The following is a 27,949-nucleotide window of genomic DNA, read 5'->3' on the forward strand; positions in this document are numbered from 1 at the left end:
GATGCTTGTTCTTTGTCTGTCTTGACACAGGTCAATGGAGGTGCAAACCGCCCTGTAGCATATTTTTCAGCTACTTTGGACCTATTCGCAGCAGCCTTACCGGGTTGTTTGCACGCAGTTGCAGCCGTTGGTCAGAGCCTCTCACAGTGTGAAGGCATAGTGATGGGACATCCCCTAACAGTAATGGTTCCCCACTCAGTTGAGATTCTGTTAACCCGAACTAAGACTCAGCATATGACAAATGCTAGGTTAACGAGATATGAGACCATTATACTGGGGGCTCCAAATGTTTCTTTGAAGAGGTGCACAATATTGAACCCGGCAACTCTACTTCCTATTGAAAATGCTGAGATTAGCAATACAGAGGAAGTGGAGCATGACTGTCTTGAGGTAGCAGAACTAAGCACCAAACCCAGACCTGACATTAAAGATACACAGTTAGAAGAAAATGACTACATTATGTTTGTTGATGGATCATGTTTGAGAGACTCAGTCGGAATACTGAGAGCTGGTTATGCTGTATGTACAATCACCGGTATTTTAGAAGCTTCCTGGCTCGAAAGAGTGTACTCTGCACAAGTGGCTGAATTAATTGCCCTTACTAAGGCATGCCACGCAGCTGCAAACATGAAAGTCACTATCTATACTGACAGCAGATACGGATTTGTAATTGTACATGATTTTGGCCAATTATGGTCACAGAGGGGCTTCATGACCTCCTCTGGCTCACCAGTGAAAAATGGCGAACAAATTAAGGATTTGTTGCATGCGATTCAGTTACCTCTTGAAATTGCCGTGGTGAAATACAATGCTCATGTCAAGTCACAAGACTTTGTGTCAATGGGAAACGGCTGTGCAGATCAAGTCGCGAGATTCTGCGCATTGAACTGCAAATCGTTCAAGGATCAGTGGGAATTGTTACCGCAAACTGAAAATGAAACATGTTTGAACTTTGCATTAAGAGTGGTTGATACTTTAGATGAGCTACAAATCACTGCAGGGCCGTGCTAGCCGAGAGGAAAAGCGCTCCTGGCAGAGAATGCAATGTGTACAAAGAGCTGACGACTTGTGGGTTTCAGAGGAGGGGAAGTTGGTTTTGCCAAACAGTCTTTTGTCTCAGTTTGCAAGGCTTTATCATGGGCAGGCACATCTTGGGAGAGACGCAATGATCAGATTATTCAAAATTGACTGGTTCAATCCGAAATTCAGACAAGCAGCAGAGGTTACCTGTCACAGGTGCATCATCTGTCAACAGATGAATGCAGGAAAAGGGACTGTGGTGACTTTGAGCCACATAGGGAGAGCTGGAGGTCCGTTTAGCAAGATGCAAATGGATTTCATTGAAATGCCTGTGTGTGGAGGCTTGAGGTACGTGTTGGTGATTGTGTGTGTTTTCAGTCATTGGATTGAAGCATACCCTACACGTAGGAATGACAGTCTCACAGTAGCGAAGCTGTTGCTTAGAGAATTAATACCACGGTTCGGATTTCCGTTCTCTTTAGAATCAGATTGGGGCAGACACTTCGACAATGAGGTGATTAAGCTCTTGTGTGCTGCATTAGACATTGAACAGAAGCTGCATTGTACCTACCGCCCCAAAGCATCAGGACTAGTGGAACAGATGAATGGTACCTTGAGGTCGAGAATGGCAAAAATGTGCGCAGCTACCAATATGAAATGGCCAGATGCATTGCCCTTAGTGCTGATGTCAATGAGAAACACACCTGATAAGAAGACAGGACTATCCCTACATGAGATACTCATGGGCAGAGCTATGAGGTTGCCCGCAGTACCTGCAAATGCTCTTGTGCATATCACGGATGATATGGTGTTGGACTACTGCAAGGGTCTGGCTGATGTGGTCCGCTCTTTTTCTCACCAGATAAGTGATCCAGGTCACACACTGCAAGCCGGTGACTGGGTGGTTGTCAAGAAGCACGTGAGGAAGTCGTGTTTGGAGCTGCGCTGGAAGGGGCCATATCAAGTAATATTGACAACAACCACTGCTGTGAAATGTGCAGGCGTTCCAAACTGGATACACACCAGTCACACAAAGAAGGTGACATGTCCGACTGATGAGGAACTTGAAGTTTCCGACTCAGCAATTCCAGAGAAGGAAGTCTCAGGGCCGGAGAACAGTCAAAGGGGAACTGAGACTCAAGGAGAGCCCACTGAGGACGGCCTAGTCCCTCAAACAGTAAACGAGTTCGAGAGAGGTGACGGTGAGCCTATCTCAGTAGAGGCAGCAGGAGAACCAAGACAAGGAAACGTTCTCCCAGAAGTAGACGGATACGGGTTAGAACTTGAGCCCGTTACATACCCTGAAGACGAGGGGGAAAGAGCAGAGGGAGGTCAAAGCACACCGATTCCTGAGCCACTTGCAGGTCCGTCAAGAGAAAAAACCATAGCACAAGAAGAGGGTGCTGTTCAACGTCCTGAAAGACCAGGCAGAAAGAAAACGCATAAAGGTGATAACTGGCCAAAGAAACAAGCTGCAATAGAGAAACTGGTCCCTGGTGACACAATAGCGGAAGAAATTGACACCACTAGAAAAGAGGATCTCAGTGAAGGAGAGTTGCAGAATGAACGCAGATTGAAAAGAAAGAGAGTCACAAATAAAAGGTACACAGGTCCTGAATGGGCATATGCAGCAACATCTGAATGGCAACCAGAATTCTTAGCATTCTGTTTTGACCGAGAGATACCAGGTCAATACTACGGAACCTGAAATCACGTTGAGCAAGAGACTGTGTTAAAATTTAAATTGAAAGCTGAAAAGCTGAGAAAAGAGACTTATAAATTACCGGATGTGACACTGATAACCTGATTTGACTTTGAGAAACCGATTATGACAAGCTGATAAACCTGATTTGACAAAAGGGTCCTGGGGTGAGTGAAACGCTGTAAATACACGCAGAGAGAAAGAAAGACTTTGCATTAAGAGAAAAAAAAAAGAGCTTTTAAATCGTCCTCAAGTTGATTGTTTGTTTTGAGTTATTCTGCTTTCTGATTCTTTACAGATCATGGCTTACACTAGAGGTAGTAGCAAAAAGGGTAAAATGTGTGGTTGGTTAAGTGCTATCTTAGGTATTGTATGTGCAATAATAATTATAGGTGTGATTGTGGGAATGCCTTGGTTGGATAAAAAGGTGACTAACAATGCTCCGAAATCTGAGGCTGCTACACTAACACCGTGGGAAAAGTTTGAGCAAGATACAAAACACTTACATGAGGGAACTAATTCAAAGGGGGAACTTTCCACTAATGTCTTCTATAGTTTGCTGAATGAGTATGTTGATACAATGGATGCGAGGAATTATTATGTGTGCACAAAGATTCCTTCATCAGTACAAGAAGGGGTCACCTACCATAGCCTGCCACTAACCTATGGAATAAGTTGTAGTTTGCTGCTAACAAGATTCTATGACCAGGAACATGCGCAATATTTTTATTCTAATTTGGATGTGGTGTTTTCCTTTGTGCCTATGTTTGAGTTTCTGAACAAATTAGCTAAGGAGCATAGTATAAAATTAGTTAGAGGGTTCTTTGAGCCGACACTAACATTTGGGACAGCTTATGCGCACCGCAACAATCTGACTTGCTTACTAACGCCTGTAGAGAAAAGCTTTTTAGATCACACTGATGAAAGACGCAAAGCACTGAAGGAAAAACTAGAAAAAGGACTAGAAAAACGCACATACGCAAATGATTATGCTTACACCGCAATAAAGACGCAAGACAAATTAGCTATAGATGCATTACATGTAGGAAGGCTTTGTATATATAGGCCGAAATCTGAGCATGACACTTTATTTGTGGGAACGAGTGAATGCAGGAATGTGTTTTTGTTTCAGAGTAAATGGACATTCATGTTAAATGGACAGGATCCAGCGATCCCTGGGATCTATTATATCTGTGGACTTAATGCTTATTACCGTCTCCCTAAGGGATGGCATGGGACATGTTTTTTGGGGATAGTTTTCCCAAAGATTTACCAGATTGATGACTTAAAACAAATACCTAAAATGTCTGAATTACAAGATACTAGACAAAAACGAGAGACAGCGGCTGCTGTCGTTGGTGACATATTTGGAGCCATAATTCCTTCAGTAGGGGTTATTTTAAACTCTATAAAGTAGAAAGTTGTCTACTATTGTGGATAACATGCTGACAAATTTTACAGGGGCTATACTCCTGATGGATACTGAACTTGCTGCAGAAAGAGCTATGACTCTTCAAAATCGGCTTGCTTTAGACATTCTTTTAGCAAAGAGCAGCGGAGTCTGTAAGATGCATAACAATCGTCATTGTTGCTCGTTCATTCCTGATAATAGCAAAAAGATTAGAGGTATGCTTACTAACCTAACAAGAGATAGTGCAGATTTGAAGGAACTGAAGGAACTGGAGTTTGGGAGAAAGTTGGGAAAGGAATTGCAAGAGTAGGGAGCTGGTTTAGCAATATTTGGAACGGGGTTCTTGCAAAAATATTAGGAGGTCTATTAATTGTCTTGGCCTGTTTAATGGGTTTATGGGGAGCATGCCAAATTAATGAAAGAATCAAAAGAAATTGGACTAAATGAAGCAAAAGAAATGAAGAAAATGAAAGGGAGAAAATGTTTCATGAAATTTGGGAAAGTTCACACAAGGGACAGGATGTTGAAATGTGCATTATGCCCAAAGTGAAAAATTGAAAGTGAAAGGTTGAAAGGGAAAGGTTGTGTGATGACTAGGGTCATCAGAGGAGGGACTGAGAGGGCGTAGCTTATATAATCTATATTGACATGAAATGTTTATGAACTAATGTATAATTATGCCGCATAGAAACTATATTAACATGTTGTGCCAAACGTGCATTTGAAATGTGACCACGGGGAGTGTCCGCCAATGTATACGTGGACTAATGAAAATGACTAATGTTTACGAAGTATTGCATTTAAATAGTTTTATACTAATTATTAATGATTATGTTATTAAAGTTTGGCTAATAAATCTTGTAGGCCTTAAGTTAGCATGAGCCGAAGCCTAGCTGCCTGGCTCTCATATTAAATGTATTTTTCCTAACGTGCAATGTGCTGACTTGCTAAAGGACATGAACTCTTTTCTTCAAACTAGAAGCTGAATGTAACTGTAGTAGATCCGTTCTCATGAAAATTCATATTGCTTGTAGAAATGTACTAGCTAAATGCAACAGTGTAGACTAATGTTGAATACAAGGTTGACCAAACCGGTACAGACAATGGAGCTACTGACCGAAGATGCGCAAAGAATTACAAAAGGATTAAATCATACCGGACATTCTACCTCTGAAGACGTCAATCATATGGACCAATAAACTGCCTGAGAACTAACGCGGGGTAAAAGATTTAATGACACAATGTGTTTTTAAATGGTTAAAGATAGTGGGGTGCAACCTTTGTCCAACCAGATTTTAGGGAAATGTACAACGAAAAGGGTATAAAAACCCCTGTCACCAGGAAGTGGTTTAGAATTAGGGAATAGGAGACTAGGAGAGGGGGAGATGCTGATGCTATATTTTAGGATCCAGAAACTTTGTCACTTTTATTAGTGACTGGCTGACTTATCTAGAACCAGACTTGTCCTTAGATTGCCCATTTACAGTTTACCTCCTTATAAGGGAAGTGCCCCTTTGCCCTTCCTGCCTGAGCTGAATTCCTGACTGATGGCGAGTCAACTGATGTCCTGAAGACGAAGACCGAACTTGAGTGCTGACCCAAACCTTGGAGTGTAACCATATGACAATTAAATTGTGATTGTCTGTTTGCTTTTCCCTTCTATGTACCAACTGCTTTTGTTTTGACAGAGACCATAGCTAGATGTTTTCCAAATTTGTGTTATTAAATTGTTTTGCATGAAGCCCAACATGCCAATGCTAATTCGAGGATAGGTGAGGAGTTCACTAGACTGACGCAAATAGACAAATGACTGAACCAATGCTCTGTTGACGATACTCTGCTAAAGATAGTTTATGTTCACGCCGTGCTATGTTCTGATGTTTGTGAGTCTTGCTTTAATAAAGTCTTATCAGAGTTGCCATATCGTGACTATGCTATTGTGCTTATTGGTTTTGAGATTAATAAACATGCTAGTAGTAATGTAACTAATAGGGAATAAATATTACTAAAATTATACTAAACTGGTGTGGTTATTCATGACTGAAAGGTCATGGTGTTGTCTTGAATTGATTAAATGTCATTGACTAAAGTGGAATGCATTGTTGTGATAAATATTGATGACATTATTGACGTATTGATTGACATGCTGATTAGCTATCTCGTCCTAAGGTGTCTCTCAACTGGGTCAAAAGATTCATTGGCCTAAAACGAGTCCTGATGTGTAATAAATTATCATAGAGGGACGCGTTATCAGAAGTATACCAGTGCATGAAAAGAAGGGAGATTCAGTCATTCATCACAATACCTGGCACTCTAACTCATTATCTTGAGCTGGCATACCTGATACAGAAACATGCAATAGCCCGTGATTAACAGCATTTGTTTAAGGATTTCCATCAAGAATGGGGAATGACACACCGGCAAATTTGCTGAAGTTGTGACCTGCAGTCACACCCTTCATCAACAATAGATTCGCTTGATTTGGGAAGGGAAGGTATGAAATCTATGAAAGACTAGGCAATGGCATTTGGGAAAGACTAGACCACTAACTACCATATGAATGGAAAACTCCTACATTAGAAATCCACTTCAAGGTCAATAGTGGTACAGCACATACTTACCTACACTGCACGTCTCCTTGCCAGGTGAAGATTTGTATTGTTATTGGCTCTTACTCCTGCTTAGTTCCTTAAACTTGGCCTTATAGTCCACTACCTTTCTTCCCAGTTCCTTTTCAGGTTAGGTCCTTTCTAAGATTACTTTTTGTGGGTTGTTTGTCCTTGAATGTTTGTATATTGTTTGTTTAAACATTTGTCTCCTGCTGTTCTGTGAGTCTCCTGTTCCTTGGCATCCTGGGCATTGGTGTTGATTTCTTGGTCGAAGTCTTGTCTCATTACCACTTTCTCTGCCATAGACTGGGGTAAGTCACGTTGTCCCATTATAAGTAACTCTACACTGCATGAGTGTTACTTTTTATATCATGTAAACTTAACAACCTTATTTAACACACTCTCTAGAAATCATCCTTGTATACATTCAGAAACATTCAGTGACTCGGTCCATAGCAGATGCTAGTCCATTCTGATCATTCCAGATGATCCACCATTATGACAAGCCGCTCCTGCAACCCCTCTTTCTCACCTTTCCCTTTTCCTCGCTACCCTCAAGAGACACTTAAGGACGGCAGAGATTAACAGAGTAACCACATTGTCTGCCAATGGATTGACAAGCTCAGACGCCACCTCCATTACCCAGATTTAATGTGGTTGATGTGTGGGAGCACGATGACTGCGCTAAACGCGCCTCTGATGCATAGAGATAAAGTGCCCGGTTACAAGTGTGGCGGTCTCTACACCGCCACACTGATGGTGGCACTCTGGACTGCCGTCAATGCGGCAGCCTGACCGCCACATTACAACCCTGGCGGTCGAACCATCAGGGAACTGCCAGCTCCGCCAGGATCTCAGATCCCGGCAGTCTGGAGGATGGTGGCAGTCCTAATATGCCAGGGCAGCGCTGCAAGCAGCGATGTCCTGGGGATTACGACTCCCTTCTCTACCAGCAGTTTCATGGCGGTAGCACTGACATGAAAAGGCTGGTGGAGAACAGGTGCAGGGAGCCCCAGGGGGGCCCCTGCACTGCCCATGAACTTAGCCTGGGCAGTGTAGGGCCCATCCGGCCAGCACCCTCGCAATGCTCACTGTCTGCTTCTCATTGGAAGGGTGCTGGTGCATCCTCCAGGCTACAGAATTGCTGCCAGCTCCCTAATGAGCCGAAGACAATGCTGCAGCCTGTTTCCCACTAGACCAGTGGGCTGAACTCAGGTTTCTGTCCATCAACCTAGCAGGAAACTCTTAATAACTCCAGCGGGGAGGCCACCGTGTAGGCAGGTGCCACCGTGTTGGGAGTTTGGCAGATTGAATTTCCCATCCACCAAACTTGCAATAGGGCCCCTAGTCCGAATTCTGGGGCAGCGATCTTCCTAGCTTTGTAAAGCAGAATCGGCATCATCCAGTTCCTCTTGGTCTGTTTCCATGCCAATACCAACTTAATCATTGATGACCTGAAGTTCTTGAAAAATAATTGCGATAATACCATAGGAATATTTGTAAATAGATATAGCAAACCCCTTGTTGTTTTTTCGTTGACCAACTAACTTGTGGTTAATCTACTGGAAGTTCCTGCTGTGGTAGTGAATCCTGAAGAGCCTGCAGAACTTGGCTTGGATGGTGTTTCTATGGGAATAAATCCCCTTTGTCATAGAAGACGCTTCATTTTTTCTCTCTTTATCAGTAACAATAATGTTGATAGTTCTTCTAAAACTTTCCAAATCTCTCCCAGTTGTGCAGGTCGCAGATTCACAACTCATGCTTTGTGAGAGGGTGGGCTGTGCAATGCAGCACTACACAGCCAGTCACCTAATGAATATGCAACAGTTTGCCACCATGGGAGAAGCGGGTACGATGGCCTGTTGGTGACAAGATGCCATTGTTTCCAGTGAGGTAGAACCCAAATGCAGAAATACGCCTTAAAGATCCATGCTGAGAAAATCATGTACATGGGCTGAAAGAGATATGTGGACCTCCCAAAGATCCTGCGGGCTCTCATGAGGTGCACTGCCTGAGTTATCCCTTGCTGATCATGACTGAAGGACTGAAGAGGCATCTGCAGCACACATGGAGAGGACCAGAAGGCCAATTTTAAGATACTGCAGCTCCTGACTGTAGGAGGAGCTGATCACTGCATTGCTTGCAGATGCTGACCAAAAGTATGGCTCATGGGAACAAGATGTTTCAGCATCATATTCCGAAGATTTCCAAAGCAATGTGTTTTGCAGAATTCAATGACCACAGAAATCATCTGGCACTAAGAAAACCCAGGCAAAGTAAATGTAAATATGGCTGTGCGTAATCAGATGGTCCAGGGCATAGTTCTAACAACCATCTGGGGAAGAACTAACCATCCTGGGGGGTTTCTTCAATTTGACCACCCTTTCTGTGCTTTTGAGACTTAACAGAAGTCCTCCAACATGAGATCTATGTAGCCTTACTGAGCCCTAACTGGATCCCTGACTTTGATAACCACTATTGGTAGGGACTGAGTTCCACAAAATATACAACTTAAAAAACTTGTAGGGAATTGTCATGTCAAGGATCATGCGACAATGTACCTAGAGTCAGATGTGCAAAGGTGCGTTTCTATGCCTGGACTTTTTTATCTATTCAATTATGCCATCTCAGTGGCCTGTATTATGCAGTCTCGAGTCGTGGAGCCAACCTCAGCCAGCGCCTACCTCTTGCCTCTGCTTGAAGATCTTTTGCTCCAGAAGAAAGACTAATAGAGAACGTAGGTTTTATGAGCATAGAAAACTCCTACTTGAGGCAAACCAGATCCGCTCACAACTCAGCCTGCCTTGGGGTCCCTTTCCGCGCAAATGCCTATAAAATATTTCTGAACATCCCTCACTTCCTTAGAGACTTTAACGGACGCTAATTGACTACCGATATGCATGGGTTCCCAGATTCAAGTTAAGGGATTAAACTAATTTCCTGTGTTTTTTCCATTTTATCCTCTATTAGCGTTTATTAAAAATTTCCTATTTTTATCAAACCACTTTTCCTGAACTTTGAACTACTATATATTTGAATGGATTGCAATTATTCTAATTAATTTCTGCACCGCACCCAACCTCTAGGAGTTAAGCCTTTGAGATCTGCCACTACAAAATGAGCATAGGACGTCATATGAATTGCTCCTATTTGCAAAACTCTGGATAATGGGTGGTGCAGGAACTCTGCTAATCACTCTCTCATTCCTGTTGTCCTAGCGGATATCTCTGACTTACTTACCTTGTGTGTATGCCAAGCACTGTGCGGCGCTAGACTTCCTTCAAGAACTGACGCTGTAAATCTATATCAACAACTCACATGTGGAATCACATACGTACATACAAGTAGAAATCTAGGCCTCGATTATGAGTTGGCCAGAATTTGGCGCAGGAATACCGGGGGCCCGAATCTCTGATTCTGAACGGTAATAACTGCATTCGTGGAGGTCACATCAGTTTGCCGTCTTTCCAAGAGTAGTGCTGTCTACTTCCCCCTGTAGCTGAAGGGGTTGGGTGGGACTGGGCTATGTTGATGTCCGCAAAACCTGCAGCCGCAAACTGATGTCCGGTGTCTCCAGGCTGGCGTTTGCAGACCCACTATTACTGGGCCCTGAGACACTTTTAATTTTGGGTGGTATAATTCCACCTACAGTTATCACTCCAGGCAGAATTGCACCACCCACAATGAAGACCCTCGAGGTTTGGATTGTTCAGCACATAGACAACACCTTGTGTTAGTGGGCCCATAGCATCTCTCTCTATGGCTTTGCGATTTCCTCTCAAAGTTAATTTGTTTGAGGTGTATTTAAAAATGATTATATGTTCTGAAATCTTTTAAATCTTAAATATTTTGGAGCTTACTCACAAAGGTAAATCTGCATGTTTACTCTTACAGTTTTGAGTAACTTTATAATGTTTGGCTATTGTAGGAAAATGGCTCCCTGTTGCAGTTACCCCCCCTCCCATACTTTTTGTTTGATATTCATCCTGACTTGACTGAGAAGTGTGCTGGGACCTTGCTTACCAGGCCCCAGCACCAGTGTTCTTTCACCTAAAATGTACCATTGTTTCCACAATTGGCACACCCCTGGCACCACAGATAAGTCCCATGTAAAAGGTACCAGTGGTACCAAGGGTCCTGTGACCAGGGAAGGTCTCTAAGGGCTGCAGCATGTGTTGTGCCACCCTCAAGGGACCCCTCACCTAACACATGCACACTGCCATTGCAGATTGTATGTGTTGGTGGGAAGAAAAAGGCAAAGTCGACATGGCATCCCCCTCAGGATGCCATGCACACAAAACACTGCCTGTGGCATAGGTAAGTCACCCCTCTAGCAGGCCTTACAGCCCTAAGACAGGGTGCACTATACCACCGGTGAGGGCATAGCTGCATGAGCAATATGCCCCTACAGTGTCTAAGTCTATTCTTAGACATTGTAAGTACAGTGTGGCCACATTAAGTGTATGGTCTGGGAGTTTGTAAAAAATGAACTCCACAGCTCCATAATGGCTACACTGAATACTGGGAAGTTTGGTATCAAACTTCTCAGAATAATAAACCCACACTGATGCCAGTGTTGGATTTATTAAAAAAATGCACACAGAGGGCATCTTAGAGATGCCCCCTGTATTTTACCCAATCCTTCAGTGCAGGACTGACTGGTCTGTGCCAGCCTGCTGCTGAGAGATGAGTTTCTGACCCCCTGGGGTGAGAGCCTTTGTGCTCTCTGAGGCCTGAAACAAAGCCTGCACTGGGTGGAGATGTTTAACACCGCCCCACTGCAGGAACTGTAACACCTAGCAGTGAGCCTCAAAGGCTCAAGCTTCCTGTTACAATGGCCCAGGGCACTCCAGCTAGTGGAGATGCCCGCCCCCTGGACACAGCCCCCACTTTGGCTGGCAAGTCCAGGGGATATAATGAGAAAAACAAGGAGGAGTCACCCACGAGTCAGGACAGCCCCTAAGGTGCCCTGAGCTGAGGTAACCCCTGCCTTTAGAAACCCTCCATCTTGGTTTTGGAGGATTCCCCCAATAGGATTAGGGATGTGCCCTCCTCCCCTCAAGGGGGGGGGGGCACAAAGAGGGTGTAGCCACCCTTCAGGGGTGCCCTCCCAGACCTAAACAAACCCCTACATTTAGTATTTAGGGGCACCCAAGAACCCAGGAAATCAGATTCCTGCAACCTTAACAAGAAGAAGGACTGCTGACCTGAAGTCCTGCAGAGAAGACGACAACTGCTTTGGCCCCAGCCCTACCGGCTTGTCTCCCAACTTCGAAGAAAACTGCAACAGCGACGCATCCAACAGGGACCAGCGACCCCTGAAGCCTCAGAGGACTGCCCCGCACCCAAGGAACAAGAAACTCCTGTGAACAGCAGCCCTGTACAAAAACCTGCAACTTCTTTGCAACAAAGAAGCAACTTTAAAGACTTCACGTTTCCCGCCGGAAGCGTGAGACTTTCCACTCTGCACCCGATGCCCCCGGCTCGACCTGCAGAAAACCAACACCTCAGGGAGGACTCCCCGGCGACTGCAAGCCCATGAGTAACCAGAGACGACCCCCCTAAACCCCCACAGCGACGCCTGCAGAGAGAATCCAGAGGCTCCCCCTGACCGCGACTGCCTATAACAAGGGACCCGATGCCTGGAACCAACACTGCACCCGCAGCCCCCAGGACCTGAAGGAATCGAACTCCAGTGCAGGAGCAACCCCCAGGTGACCCTCTACCTAGCCCAGGTGGTGGCTGCCCCAAGGAGCCCCCCCCTGTGCCTGCCTGCATCGTTGAAGTGACCCCCGGGTCCCTCCATTACTTCCTATCTAAAACCCGATGCCTGTTTGCACACTGCACCCGGCCGCCCCTGTGCCGCTGAGGATGTACTTTCTGTGCCTTCTTGTGTCCCCCCCCAGTGCCCTGCAAAACCCCCCTGGTCTGCCCCCCGAGGACACGGGTACTTATCTGCTGGCAGACTGGAACTGGGGCACCCCTGTTCTCCATTGAAGCCTATGCGTTTTGGGCACCTTTTTGACCTCTGCACTTGACCGGCCCTGAGCTGCTGGTGTAGTAACTTTGGGGTTGCCTTGAACCCCCAACGGTGGGCTACCTATGCCCCAACTTTGAGACTTGTAAGTGTCTTACATACCTTCAAACCTAACCTTTACTTACCTCCCCCAGGAACTGTTGATTTTTGCAGTGTCCACTTTGAAAATAGCTTATTGACATTTTTACAAAGACTGTATATGATATTGCTTTTATTCAAAGTTCCTAAAGTATCTAAGTGAAGTACCTTACATTTAAAGTATTACTTGTAATTCTTGAACCTGTGGTTCTTAAAATAAACTAAGCAAATATATTTTTCAATATAAAAACCTATTGGCCTGGAGTAAGTCTTTGAGTGTGTGTTCCTCATTTATTGCCTGTGTGTGTACAACAAATGCTTAACACTACCCTCTGTTAAGCCTACTGCTCGACCACACTACCACAAAATAGAGCGTTAGAATTATCTCTTTTTGCCACTATCTTACCTCTAAGGGGAACCCTTGGACTCTGTGCACACTATGGGGCTGATTCTAACCTTGGCGGACGGCGGAGGCCGTCCGCCAAGGTTCCGCCGTCAGAACACCGCACCGCGGTCGAAAGACCGCGGCGGTGATTCTGAGATTTGCCCTGGGCTGGCGGGCGGTCGCCAAAAGGCCGCCCGCCAGCCCAGGGCAAATCAACCTTCCCACTAGGATGCCGGCTCAGAATTGAGCCGGCGGAGTGGGAAGGTGCGACGGGTGCAGTTGCACCCGTCGCGTATTTCAGTGTCTGCTAGGCAGACACTGAAATACTTTGTGGGGCCCTCTTACGGGTGCCCCTGCCGTGCCCATGCCAGTGGCATGGGCACGGCAGGGGCCCCCAGGGGCCCCGCGGCACCCCCTACCGCCATCCTGTTCCTGGCGGGCGAACCGCCAGGAACAGGATGGCGGTAGGGGGTGTCAGAATCCCCCATGGCGGCGCAGCAAGCTGCGCCGCCATGGGGGATTCTAAGGGCAGCGGTAAACCGGCGGGAGACCGCCGGTTTGCCTCTTCTGACCGCGGCCGAACCGCCGCGGTCAGAATGCCCTGCGGGGCACCGCCGGCCTGTCGGCGGTGCTCCCGCCGACCCTAAGACCGCCGGGGTCAGAATGACCCCCTATATCTTACTTTGAAATAGTATATACAGAGCCAACTTCCTACATTGGTGGATCAGTGGTGGGGTCTAAGACTTTGCATTTGCTGGACTACTCAGCCAATACCTGATCACATGACTAAATTCCAAAAATTGTCATTAGAAACTGATTTTTAAAATTTTAGGTATTTTTCTAATTTTTTAAAAGTCCTGCTAGGGCCTTGTGTTAGTAGTCCCCGTTAGCATTTCTTTTAGAGTTTAAAAATTTTGTAAAAGTTTTGATTAAGTTCTAGAGATAGTTTTAGATTCTTAAAAAGTATCCCAACTTTTAGAGAAATAATGTCTAGTACAGAAGAGATGGTGGTGGAACTCAACCTCACCCCTTACCTGCATCTTAGGATGTCAGAGTTAAGGACTCTCTTTAAAATAAAAAATATAAAAACTGGATCAAACCCTACCAAAGTACAGCTCCAGGAGCTTTTGGCAGAGTTTGCTAGAGATCACCCCTTTGTAGACAACCTTACTGAGGGGGAAACTAGTGACCTGGAGGAGAATTTCCCCCCTCCTGTCCTAGTTAGGAAGCCCAGGGTTCCTCAAACCCTGACTCCACACGTGATAGTCAGAGATGCTGCTTCTCCCATAGGGGAGTCCAGCTACTCTGGAAGCATTGAGGGCAGCCTCAATGAAGATGACCTCCTGTTAGCCAGGATGGCCAAAAGATTGGCTTTGGAGAGACAGCTCCTAGCCATAGAAAGGGAAAGACAAGAGATGGGCTTAGCTCCCATCAATGGTGGCAGCAACTTAAACAGGGTCAGAGAGAATACTGACATGCTAAAGATCCCCAAAGGGATTGTAACAAAATATGAAGATGGTGATGACATCACCAAATGGTTCACAGCTTTTGAGGGGTCTTGTGCAACCAGAAAAGTAAACAAATCTGACTGGGGAGCTCTCCTTTGGGAAACGTTCACTGGAAAGTGTAGGGATAGACTCCTCACACTCTCTGGTAAAGATGCAGAGTCCTATGACCTCATGAAGGCTACCCTGATTGAGGGCTTTGGATTCTCCACTGAGGAGTACAGGATTATGTTCAGGGGGGCTAAAAAATCCTCGAGCTAGACCTGGGTTGATTTTGTAGACTACTCAGTGAAAACAGGATGGTTGGGTAACTGGAAATGAAGTGCATGACTATGTTGGGCTTTATAATCCATTTATGAAAGAACACATTTTAAGTAACTGCTTCAATGAAAAGTTGCCTCAGTATCTGGTAGACCTAAATCCAATTTCTCCCCAAGAATTGGGAAAGAAGGCAGACCACTGGGTCAAGACTAGGGTAACCAAAACTTCCACTGGGGTAGGCCAAAAGAAAGTGGTTACAAAGCCTCCCCAGGAGAAAGTGGGAGACACTAGAAACAAAAAAAAAGAGTCCTCTGTAGGCCCCCAAAAACCAGACCAGGTGGGTGGGCCCCAAGACACAACCCAAAACAAAGGTAGGTACCAGGGTAAGAACTGGGATGCCACTAAAGCATAGTGCCAAAACTGTAGACAGACAGGGCACCACACCAAGGACACTTCTTGTCCCAAAACAAACCCCCAGAAAAATCCCTGGGGTGACCAGTGTAGCCATTAGGGATGACTCCTCAGATGAGGAGGTCTTCATAGCCTTCAACTGGAAAAAGGGCCCAACAGGTGAGTTGGAGATTCCAGAGCGAAGCAGACACTTCCACCACCTACTGGTGAATGGAATCCCAGCCACTGCCCTGAGAGACACTTGTGCCAGTCACACTATTGCGCATGACAGGCTGGTGTTCTCAAACCATTACATCCCAGGTGAGACTGCCAGAGTAAGAGTTAGCCCAGACAGGGTCACTGATAGGCCTGTGGCTTTTGTGCCCATAGAAGTGGCTGGGACTTTTAGCTGGAGAAGGGTGGTAGTCAGTACAGACCTCCCCCTTGATTGTCTCCTTGGAAATGACTATCCAGAGGTGAGTCAGAGCCCAAGAGAGGAACTGGTCCAGTGCCAGTCCTCTCCCAAGGATTCTGGAGGTGCTACCCCTGCAGTTACTGCAAGTAGGCCCCAGAAGAAAAAGAAAATAGAACAGAGTAGGAGAGGTGGACAACCTTTAGCCAAAGTTCCAGCAAGCCAAGGAGATTCTGCTCCAGTAGGGGAGAACTCCTAAAGTGGTACTGGTAAGGTCCAACCTGACCCACAAGAAGTCTTGGCTAATCAGGCAACTGTTAAGCCTGAGTGCGTGGCTCCTCAGTTAACAGATGAAAGAGTGGAAGAAGGGTGTTTACTACAAGATGTAGTAACCCCCCACTCTAACATAGCAGACAGGCACCCTGAACCCAAAGAAACCTGTAACTTAGCTCCTTCCCTTGTAAGTGAAGAGCTAAAGGTGTGGTTCTGGGCACTGACAGCTGTCAGTGATCTCTGCTGAGTGTTAGCCTTTATGGCTGCACTATCCTTGGCATGGTGGTCTGACCCCATGCCAAATAGCAAGTTAGGCCCCCTGACCCTGTTGGTCATGGCGGGGTTACTCCAGCTATGGGTAACCTCTTTGGGTAAGCTAGGGGTGACCCTTGCTAAGATAAAATTAGCAAAGGTGGATACCTCTAACCCCAAAATAGAGAAAATTGGAGAAGATATCAAAGACACACACAAGAGGCAATTCAGACTAGGTCCTATCACTGTGGAAGTGCGTCAGTTCCCCAGAGGGAATGACCTGAACAGGAGGATGTAAGGCAGAGTGGGCCCTGCAACAAACAAGCCTATTTCCCCTACTCTTCCTCGCCTGACAGACTAGGAAGACTCTCCCAGCTTTGGCTGAGTCTCCTGGCCTGTGGGCTGGGGGGGCTTGTGTAGGGAAATGGCTCCCTGTTGCAGTTACCCCCCACTTTTTGCCTCATACTGATGCTGACTTGACTGAGAAGTGTGCTGGGACCCTGCTAACCAGGCCCCAGCACCAGTGTTCTTTCACCTAAATTGTACCATTGTTTCCACAATTGGCATACCCCTGGCACCACAGGTAAGTCCCTTGTGAAAGGTACCAGTGGTACCAAGGGTCCTGTGACCAGGGAAGGTCACTTAGGGCTGCAGCATGTGTTGTACCACCCTTAGGGACCCCTCACCTAACACATGTACACTGCCATTGCAGATTGTGTGTGTTGGTGGGAAGAAAAAGACAAAGTCGACATGGCATCCCCCTCAGGATGCCATGCACACAAAACACTGCCTGTGGCATAGGTAAGTCACCCCTCTAGCAGGCCTTACAGCCCTAAGGCAGGGTGCACTATACCACCGGTGAGGGCATAGCTGCATGAGCAATATGCCCCTACAGTGTCTAAGTCTATTCTTGGACATTGTAAGTACAGTGTGGCCATATTAAGTGTATGGTTTGGGAGTTTGTCAAAGACGAACTCCACAGCTCCATAATGGCTACACTGAATACTGGGAAGTTTGGTATCAAAATTCTCAGAATAATAAACCCACACTGATGCCAGTGTTGGATTTATAAAAAAATGCACACAGAGGGCATCTTAGAGATGCCACCTGTATTTTACCCAATCCTTCAGTGCAGGACTGACTGGTCTGTGCCAGCCTGCTTCTGAGAGACAAGTTTCTGACCCCCTGGGGTGAGATCCTTTGTGCTCTCTGAGGCCAGAAAGAAAGCCTGCACTGGGTGGAGACGCTTAACACCTCTACCTGCAGGAACTGTAACACCTAGCAGTGAGCCTCAAAGGCTCAAGCTTCGTGTTACAATGCCCCAGGGCACTCCAGCTAGTAGAGATGCCCGCCCCCTGGACACAGCCCCCACTTTTGCCGGCAAGTCCAGTGGAGATAATGAGAAAAACAAGGAGGAGTCACCCACCCACGAGTCAGGACAGCCCCTAAGGTGCCCTGAGCTGAGGTGACCCCTGCCTTTAGAAATCCTCCATCTTGGTTTTGGAGGATTCCCCCAATAGGATTAGGGATGTGCCCTCCTGCCCTCAGGGAGGAGGCACAAAGAGGGTGTAGCCACCCTCCAGGACAGTAGCCATTGGCTACTGCCCTCCCAGATCTAAACACCCCCCTAAATTTAGTATTTAGGGGCACCCAAGAACCCAGGAAATCAGATTCCTGCAACCTTAACAAGAAGAAGGACTGCTGACCTAAAGCCCTGCTGAGAAGACGGAGACAATAACTGCTTTGGCCCCAGCCCTACCGGCCTGTCTCCCAACTTCGAAGAAAACTTCAACAGCGACGCATCCAACAGGGACCAGCGACCTCTGAAGCCTCAGAGGACTGCCCTGAACCCAAGGATCAAGAAACTCCCGTGAACAGCGGCCCTGTTCAAAAACCTGCAACTTCTTTGCTACAAAGAACCAACTTTAAAGACTTCACGTTTCCCGCCGGAAGCGTGAGACTTTCCACTCTGCACCCAACGCCCCCGGCTCGACCTGCAGAAAACCAACACCTCAGGGAGGACTCCCCGGCGACTGCGGGCCCATGAGTAACCAGAGACTACTCTCCTGAGCCCCCACAGCGACGCCTGCAGAGAGAATCCAGAGGCTCCCCCTGACCGCGACAGCCTGTAACCAGGGACCCAACGCCTGGAACCAACACTGCACCCGCAGCCCCCAGGACTTGAAGGAATTGAACTCCAGTGCAGGAGCGACCCCCAGGCAACCCTCTGCCTAGCCCAGGTGGTGGCTGCCCCCAGGAGCCCCCCGTGCCTGCCTGCATCGTTGAAGTGACCCCCGGGTCCCTCCATTCCTATCTAAAACCCAACGCCTGTTTGCACACTGCACCCGGCCGCCCCTGTGCCACTAAAGGTGTACTTTCTGTGCCTTCTTGTGTCCCCCCCGGTGCCCTACAAAACCTCCCTGGTCTGCCCCCCCCCCCGAGGAGGCGGGTACTTACCTGCTGGCAGAATGGAACCGGGGCACCCCTGTTCTCCATTGAAGCCTATGTGTTTTGGGCACCTCTTTGACCTCTGCACCTGACCGGCCCTGAGCTGCTGGTGTGGTAACTTTGGGGTTGCCGTGAACCCCCAACGGTGGGCTACCTATGCCCCAACTTTGAGACTTGTAAGTGTCTTACTTACCTTCAAACCTAACCTTTACTTACCTCCCACAGGAACTGTTGATTTTTGCACTGTGTCCACTTTGAAAATAGCTTATTGCCATTTTTACAAAGACTGTATATGATATTGCTTTTATTCAAAGTTCCTAAAGTATCTGAGTGAAGTACCTTACATTTAAAGTATTACTTGTAAATCTTGAACCTGTGGTTCTTAAAATAAACTAACAAAATATATTTTTCAATATAAAAACCTATTGGCCTGGAGTTAGTCTTTGAGTGTGTGTTCCTCATTTATTGCCTGTGTGTGTACAACAAATGCTTAACACTACCCTCTGATAAGCCTACTGCTCGACCAAACTACCACAAAATAGAGCATTATAATGATCTCTTTTTGCCACTATCTTAGCTCTAAGGGGAACCCTTGGACTCTGTGCACACTATTTCTTACTTTGAAATAGTATATACAGAGCCAACTTAGTACAGCTATTCACCGTTTTCAAGTGTAAACTTACTCAAAAATGTAAACATACATTTCCCCAACCACTGAAACAGAGGGTGGGGTCAGCAAAAGCATGAAACACAACTGTAAAGAAACTTTATTTTAAATTAAAAATGAACATTTTTTTAATATACTAAAATACAAAATATGTTTTGTTGTTTGAAGTTTAAATTTTAAAAAAAATCCCAGCTAAAGTATTAAAAAAAACTCATGCAGTAAAATGTATTAGAAATGATGTTTAAAATAATTAACAGTAATTAATTTTTTTTGTAATAAATATTTGTTATAGCAATTTTTAATTTAAAAAAAAAGTTAATAAAATATTTTAAAAGAAAATAATAATTATCTTTTAGTTATAGCCATTTTCTTACATTAAATACAATTTACTACCATTTTTAAATAGTTGAAATAATTTAATTCAATTTCACTTGTGTTCCTATGGGTTTTAGTTTAAGGCCCTCATTACAACCATGGTGGTCCGTGGTAAAGTGGCGGTAACACCGCCAACAGGCTGGTGTTAAAAAAATGGAAGCATGACCACAGCGGAAACCGCCAACACAGACAGCCACTTTAACACTCCGACCGTCACGGCGGTAACAACAAGCACCACGGCGGTAACCGCCAACAGCCAGGCGGAAGACAATGTACTGCCCACTGTATTATGAGAGGCCAATCCGCCACCTTTTCCGGGGCGGTACCAACGACATCAAAAGCACAGCGGAAAAAGTGTTCTGAAGAGAATCGACTAATCTCTCGACACTCAAGGAAAAACCAGGACGCCATGGAGCCCGAGCTGCACGTCTTTCCCATGCTGGTGTATCTGCTCATATACCAGGAGTACCAACGCCGGCGACGACGACCACAGTGAGTACTGCACCTGGCACACAGGGGAGGGGGGAGGAAAAAGAGAGTGACACACACACGCAACATGCAACACCCCCACCCTCACCCCCAACACCATACACACAAACAGATGCAATAACATTACATAAACACCCCGTAACCCTCAGGAATAACACAAGGACAAAAGGAATTGAGTCAAATAAGTATTATATTAGAAATAGTTATAAATACGTTTAGAACTCAAAAACAGTATTTACAAAAATACAATATTTACAAAAGGCGGGGCATTGTCCACTCAAAATGTCCTCGGCCCACTGGGCCAAAACACATAGGCCAAGCCCACACTTGACTCCTGCCTCAATACGGAGAGAACACTGCAGCGGCATGAGGTCGAAAACACACAGGCACCTCAGGGGGATGGGGAAGGGGGGCACCTCAGCTGGAAGATAGGACAACACCACTGCTCCTGGAGGGGTCTTCCTTCCGCAATGCTTGGTCATGGGGAGTGCAAAGCCACTGTCTTACAAGTGGGTGGTTTGCCCACTGCTTGGTCGTGTGGAGTGCAAGGCTACAGTCTCTCAAGTGGGTGATTTGCCCACTGCTTGGTCCTGGGGAGTGCAAAGCCACAGTCTCTCAAGTGGGTGGTTTGCCCACTGCTTGGTCCTGGGGAGTACAAAGCCACAGTCTCTCTAGTGAGTGGCTCCTACACTGGTTCTGGAGGGGGGCTTTGTGCCCAGTGTGCTTCATCCTGCCAAGGACAGGGTGAGTGGATGCCTTCTTCCACTGGTTCTGGAGAGGGCTTTGTGCCCAGTGTGCTTCATCCTGCCAAGGATAGGGTGAGCGGATGCCTCTTCCACTGGTTCTGGAGGAGTCTTTGTGCCCAGTGTGCTTCATCCTGCCAAGGATAGGGTGAGTGGATGCCTTCTTCCACTGGTTCTGGGGGGGCTTTGTGCCCAATGATGCAGCACTTGGGGGGTGCCAGGTCACAGTCCCTCACCTGGGTGTCAGAGCCATGAGATTTGCAGTGGCCAGGATTCATGATATTCCATGGAGGCAGGACTACAGTCCATCCGCCGGCGCGTACGGCTGAACAGTGGTGGTAGTGCCGGTGCTGGAGGGGGTGCAGTGGTGATGGGAGGCTCCAGCCCTTCCCCTGCAGCTTCGGACGGCTGCCTACTGGGGCTGCTGCTGCTGGCAGTGGTGCTACTTTCAGTGCTGCAGGTGGCGGTGCTTGCGGCGGTGCTGCTGGCGGTGCTGGCCGCGGTGCAGGTGCTGGTGCTGCCAGTGGTGAGGGGAGGCTCCAGCCCTTCCCCTGCAGCCTAGGACGGCTGCCCACTGGGGCTGCTGCTGCTGACAGTAGTGGTGCTTGCGGCGGAGAAGGTGGCGGTGCTTGCGGCGGTGATGGCCGTGGTGCAGGTGGCGGTGCTGGCGGTTGTGCTGGTAGCCACCAGGCCTTGACCTGCAGGCTCAGACAGCTGAAGTGCCTTGGCTGGTGTTCTGTGCCCCTTCCTGCCCTTGGCAGATGGTGGTGTCACCTTGGGTCTGCCAGCTGGAATCTTTGACGTGGCCTTGCTGGGTGGTTGTGGCCCCTTCTCCTTGCTGGATGCTGTCCCCTTCTTGACCTTGCCAGGTGGCGGAATCTTCTTGGCCTTTGTCAGGGGTTGGCGACACACTGGCTGGCATGACTGGTGCCCATTACAGCCTCTGACAGCTGCAGAAACCACAGCGGACGTGGACTTGGTGGCTGAGGTGCTGGGCTGGGTTCTGGCCACCCTGGCCCGAGGTGAAGGACGAGGGGGGGAGCGGTAGGGAACAGGTCAATGTTGGCTAGGAAAAGCCTCTTAGGGACATTGGGGAGGGAAGAGGGTGAAGGTTTGGGAGTGGAGGAAGAGGGAGTGGTTGTAGGAGGTGTCAGCCTGCTGTGTATGGGTGCAGGTGCATGAGCTGGATGCTGTTATGAGGTGGATGGCTGTTGGGTGAGTGTGTGCTTGTGTCTGTGTACTTTGGAAGGAGGGGTCACAGACACAGTGGGAGAGGACACAGGGGACGTGTGCATGGAGGTGGGGGTGGTGACTGCCAGTGAGGGGTGTGTATTGATAGACATGCTGGTGATGGAGGTAGTGAATGAGGATGTAGTGCATGCAGGTGTGAGTGGAGACACTACTGGGAGGGAGGTGGACGAGGAGGAGAGGGGACACAGTGGAGGCAGTAGATGTTGGTGTGTCTGCATGGGGATGGTGCTTGTGGGAGTGCCTGTGAGATGAAGTGTGGTGCTTGTGTTTGCCTGAGCCACTTCTGTGTGTTGATTTGGATGACTGCTGGTCTGAAGGTGTGCTTGGGATAGGCTGGGATTGAGGGGACTGGGACTCTTCCTGATGTCATCCCATGTTCTGGGGTGCTGTCCCACAGCGTTGACCCTGTCCATGACTATCCGCCATAGCTCCATCTTCCTTGCAATGCACGTCTGCTGCACCTGTGATCCGAATAGCTGTGGCTCTACCCGGATGATTTCCTCCACCATGACCCTTAGCTCCTCCTCTGAAAACCTGGGGTGTCTTTCGGGTGCCATGGATGTGGTGTGAGTGGTATGTGTGAGGGTGTGTGGGGTGCTGTGTTGGGGTGTGTGCTGTGAGGTGCGTGGATGGTGTCTGGGTGATGGTGTTCTGTGGCTCAGATTGAGTGGGTGGTCCTGGCTTGTCTTTCTCTCAGTTGGTAATCTTTTTTTTCATTGAAAGGGTTGTGGGTAATATGGGTGTGTGTTTTATAGTGATGTGGGTGTGTGGGTGTTGTGAGTTTATGTGTGTCAGGTGTGTATAGTTTGAATTGTCCAATGTTGTGTAGTTTTGTTGGTGTGCGTGTATTTTGAGCGCAACGGTGTGTACCGCCAATGGTTTACCACGGTTGAAAGACCGCTGCAGTGATTCGTGGGTCCTGATACTGTGGGCGTATTTCTGTTGGCGTAACGGTGTGGGTTTTGGTACTGCCAATTTATCACTGACCTTTGGTCTGGCAGACTTGTGTGTGTGTCTGTATAGTGGCGGATTTCTATGTGTGGGTCATAATACCCGTACCGGTATACTGCCGTGGTCACGGTATGTTGGCGGCCGTCAGCACGGTGGGAGGCGGCATTTACAGCCAGGGTTGTAACGAGGGCCTAAGTCTCTTGTTCTATGGAAGGGTGTTGCAGTTCCAGTGGTCGGCCACATATGGTGCTGAACATACTCCAGCCCTGAGCTGCAGTACATTTGCAACTGTTTTGGTCGTTTTTGGCTGTAGCAACTATAGAAGGGCAATCTGTGATTGCAATCGGCTGACTATTTCGTGGGTGGGTGCTGCTCCCTCCCAAAACCACTCCCTAAACCTCCTTACTTCTCCTTTAACTGCTCCATTTTGTAGTAAGTATTCCCCATTTTCAAACTACTCCCTCATCCGTCCCAGATTTACTTTTAAAATCTATGCTTAAGTGTGCAGAGATCTCCATAGTTGTGGTGGAGATATCCACGCAGAAAAATCAGAAGAGGCAGAGACCTCCACACGTAGGTTGATGAATAGCATTTTGTAGTATGGTAGATGTCAAAATTTGGCTTGTTGGCTGACTGGGCTCTGAGCCCCGGTCAAACAGCATCCTCGATCATTGTCTAGATAAAACACAAGCAACCCCAGATTAACCTGTGCTCAACCCCTGGTAGCCTGGCACAGAGCAATCAGGCTTAACTTAGAGGCAATGTGTAAAGTATTTGTGTAACACTTCAAACAGTAAAACAGAGAAAACACACCACAAAAGGAGCCCACAACAAAGTTAGAAAAAATAGAGTAGAATTTAATAAACAAAAGAAGACCAAAACAACAAAAATCCAATTCGTAGAACTGGAGAAATTGAATTTTAAGTTTGAAGTAAAAATAGCGTCAAGAAGCACAAAGAGCTATTGGGTACATCTGTTTGCGCTGGACTTGGACTAAGTCACAAGTTCAGGCTGACCATGATTGAGTGTGGGCTGGCTGCAGGAACCCAGTCAAGCCCACTGAACAAAGTACCTTTAATCCTGGTTGCTAAGCATTGCATGGATCCACATCAAAGATGCGTCACACAGCCAAGGTGCTGCGTCTGTTCCCAGTTGCGGTGAGTTTGCAGTGCGAGATCTTGTTGTGTTAACATTGAGGATCCCGTCAAAGGGGTTTGCGATACTAAGGCCGGTGTCGAGGATGCATTGTGCAGTTGAGGCGATGCGTTGATTCTGAAGAGCGACAAAGCTGTGATGTGGAGGTTTGGAGTCGTTGTTGAGGCTGCCGTCAATGATAGATGTGATGTTCTGCTTCGAGAAAGCATTGTGAAGCCGCAGTGCCAAAGGTGATGCGTCGGACCCAAGATCCGGGATACAGCCATGAAGCAAGTCTTTTACAAAGGGCTCAATACACACAGCAGGGGCAATGTATTAGTTCTGCTTAGTGATGCGTTACTCAGCCCAGGAGATTCATTGGTTTTACTTGGGGATGCATCACTAAGCAGAGAGGATGCATTGGTTCAGCTGGCAAGCACTTTCAGCACACGTTCAAGGGTCTAGGACTGGGGGACACCACTTGGTAGGATAAAATCACAGATGTCCATGTTCAGGTGCAGAAGCAGAGAGGTTGGACGTCTGTTATGTCCCTGAGAATTCAGATGAGGAGGCCAGGCAACTAGCCCTTGGAGTTACTCTGGGTTCTTGGTTCAAGAGATGCAGATCAAGTCCTTTTCGCCCAAGCAAGAAGGCAGCAGGCAGCAGGTCAACACAGCAAAGAAGTAGTCCAGCAGAGTCCATTATTTATACCTTTGTGCCCTGGTTGTGGGAGAAAGTTATATACAGTGGCCTAGAAGTGCAAAGAATTCCCTGCTTTCCCTGCCCTGGCTTAAAGCTGCATGGAGTGACAATACCCTTTGTGTGTGGACATGACACAGCCTATTCAGATGTAAGCTAGGCAGTGTTCAGGTCGTCCCTCCCATCACTCCCTAGATGGCCATCAAATAACACCTAAGCTCCCACTGTGCGTCTATCTAGGAGGAATACACAAAGCCCAACTGCCAGCTACACCCAGCCATGTGACCAGGAACAGGCTGCAGGCATCAAATGGCTAAGACCTGAAAAATGCCAACTTTCTAAGAGTGGCATTTTCAGAACTGCAATTTAAAACCTGACTTCACCATGATTTAGGATTTCAAATTGTGATCCCGGAGTCACCAAACTTGAAGGAAGTATCTTTTCCTATTTGGAACCCCGGGTCAGTGTGGTGATGTTGAAGATTTGATTCCAAGGGACGATGCATGGAAAATCCGACGCACAGCAATGATGAATCCGCACTGGGCTAGCGATGTGTCGCTTTCACTGCTACTGCATCGATTTTTCAGCAGCGGTGCATTGTTGATTTTTCTGTCACTCAGCTCTGGTGCGTGGATTTTCACTCAGGTTCTGCCAACTTCTCCTTCCAAGGACCCAGGGACTGGATATGGCACAACTTGGCAAGTCAGGGGGACTCAGCAAAAGAGCCTAGGTGCTTGTAGGTGGAGTCTTTCATGTCCCTGAGACTTTTTAATAGGAGGCAAGCTCAGTCCAAGCCCTTGGAGAAACTTCACAAGCAGGAAATACAGCAAATTCCAGTCTTTATTCTCTCTAAGGCAGAAGCAGCAACTGCAGGCCAACCCAGCAAAGCACACACAGCAAAGAGGCAGTGCGGCAGGTCCATTAGCGGCATTTGATTTACAGGTCCTGGGCACACATGGTGCACTATACTAGGGACTTACTAGTAAATCAAATATGCCAATCATGGATAACCAATCATAATCACAATTTAAACAGGAGAAGCACTTGCACTTTAGGACTGGTCACCAGTGGTAAAGTTCCCTAAGTATCAAAAACCAGCAAAAACAGATCAGAAAAAATAGAAGGAAGAAGGCAAAACGTTTGGGGATAACCCTGCAGAAAAGGGGCAGGTCCAACACACTGGCCCTGCAATGGCAGGCCTGAGACATGGTTACAGGGCTACTTACGTGGGTGGCACAGTCAATGCTGCAGGCTCACTAGTAGCATTTAAGTTACAGACCTTGGGTATATGTAGTACCAATTTACTAGGGACTTTGAAGTACATTAATTGTGCCATTTGGGGATAAGCCACTACTACCATGTTTAGATGAGAGAGTACATGCACTTTAGCACTGGTTAGCAGTGGTAAAGTGCACAAAGTCCTAAGGCCAGCAAAGTCCTAAGGCCAGCAAACGTAGGAGGAAGGCAAAAGGTGTGGGGGTTACCCTGCAGAGAAGGCCAGGTCCAACAGTAGTAGTACAAAATGCAGTTTGAGAATATGTCTCATTAGTTTACCAAACAGGCTAGAATACCTGGCCAATAAAATTAGCTTTAGGGAAAAATATAATCCAGGCCAAAGAAACTGCTCAACCAATAAAGGCATTGGCAAAACATGCATTACACCCAACTTTATGGTATGAGAGAGACAACTGCATTCACAATTTCACGGTAGATACTGACACATGTAAGGCTCGATCAATGTCTTATGATAATGCTTTCTGAGAGTTGGGTGGTGAGTGTGCCAGTCTCTACTGCGGAACTTCAGGGCCATTTACTAGAGGTTTGTTTTACAGCTTACCTCTCACTGAATCGTCTCTGCTCATGTACACGTTTGGCTGCTTCTGTGGTTAGTGGGGGTAATGTGAATTTCACCTCTTCCTCTTGTTGCTCATGAAGCCTAGCAGGCAGGTGGTTAAGGGGAGCTCTCTCATAGATAGGATCCAAAACACAAAGTGAATTCACCATGATCTTCTCAAATCTTTTTCTGCTGATGGTTTCTGCAGCAAAATAAAAAAACCTTTGTTATGTCTGTCCATTTTGGAATATCTGTTCATTAAAGACGTTTAAGGGTATAATAATATTCATACAGTGATTTTCAAATGTAAATATACATTTGTTTTGAACATCTTTCCTTATAAACACTTGACAATGTTTTGCAAATTGTGCACCCTACAGAAACTATACATTGCATTTGAGGCACTTCTCGCCGCACATACTATTGACCTTGGATAAGAGATTTAAGGTGATTTTTTACCACAAATCCTTCCAAATGGAAACCACCAACAGGACAGGCTCTAGGGCAATACGACCAGTGCCACCACACTGGGTGCTGACTTGGGGTGGGCGCGCCATGTTTGCAAGTATCATATGGTTTTAAAAGCACCTGCTGCCGTGTTCTTTGCCTCCAGCAGTTTTCAGGCAACAATAAAAATTTCATGATAACTCCTGTCAATGTTGTTCCTGGAGAGAGATCGTAGTATTGTCTAGGGGAAGTTTTGACTCATCATAGGGCTAGCGCAGAGGGTTAATATGCCTGCTGCATAGTACTGGATTCCCAAATAAGCAAAATAGGCACAGGCCTACGGGCCCCACTCGTTTTAGGGGCCCCGTGACAGTGGATCAAAATAATATTGATTTGATCTTGAAACAAAATGACAATCAAGCTTTCTTAAATTGTTTCCAAAAGATAGGAAAAAATGAATCAACTCAAAGAAACCCAAACTTTACATTAAATACTCTATAGAGAACATGCTGTATTAATGTAATGAACCCATTAACAACTGAAAGTACATGAACCACAGACATCAGATTCACATAA

At 46.9% G+C, this 27,949-nt stretch overlaps 1 long non-coding RNA gene across 1 annotated transcript in view; it reads right to left on the reverse strand.

Annotated features, from left to right (window-relative positions):
• Positions 1-27,949, reverse strand: part of LOC138283477 (uncharacterized) — a 111,355-nt gene that overhangs the window by 11,012 nt on the left and 72,394 nt on the right. Inside the window, exon 3 of the long non-coding RNA XR_011201262.1 lies at positions 26,930-27,128. This is a non-coding gene — a long non-coding RNA (uncharacterized lncRNA). The remainder of the gene's footprint in view (positions 1-26,929; positions 27,129-27,949) is intronic.

The sequence above is a fragment of the Pleurodeles waltl genome, chromosome 3_1 (genome assembly GCF_031143425.1).
Source record: "Pleurodeles waltl isolate 20211129_DDA chromosome 3_1, aPleWal1.hap1.20221129, whole genome shotgun sequence".
NCBI classification, from domain to species: domain Eukaryota; kingdom Metazoa; phylum Chordata; class Amphibia; order Caudata; family Salamandridae; genus Pleurodeles; species Pleurodeles waltl.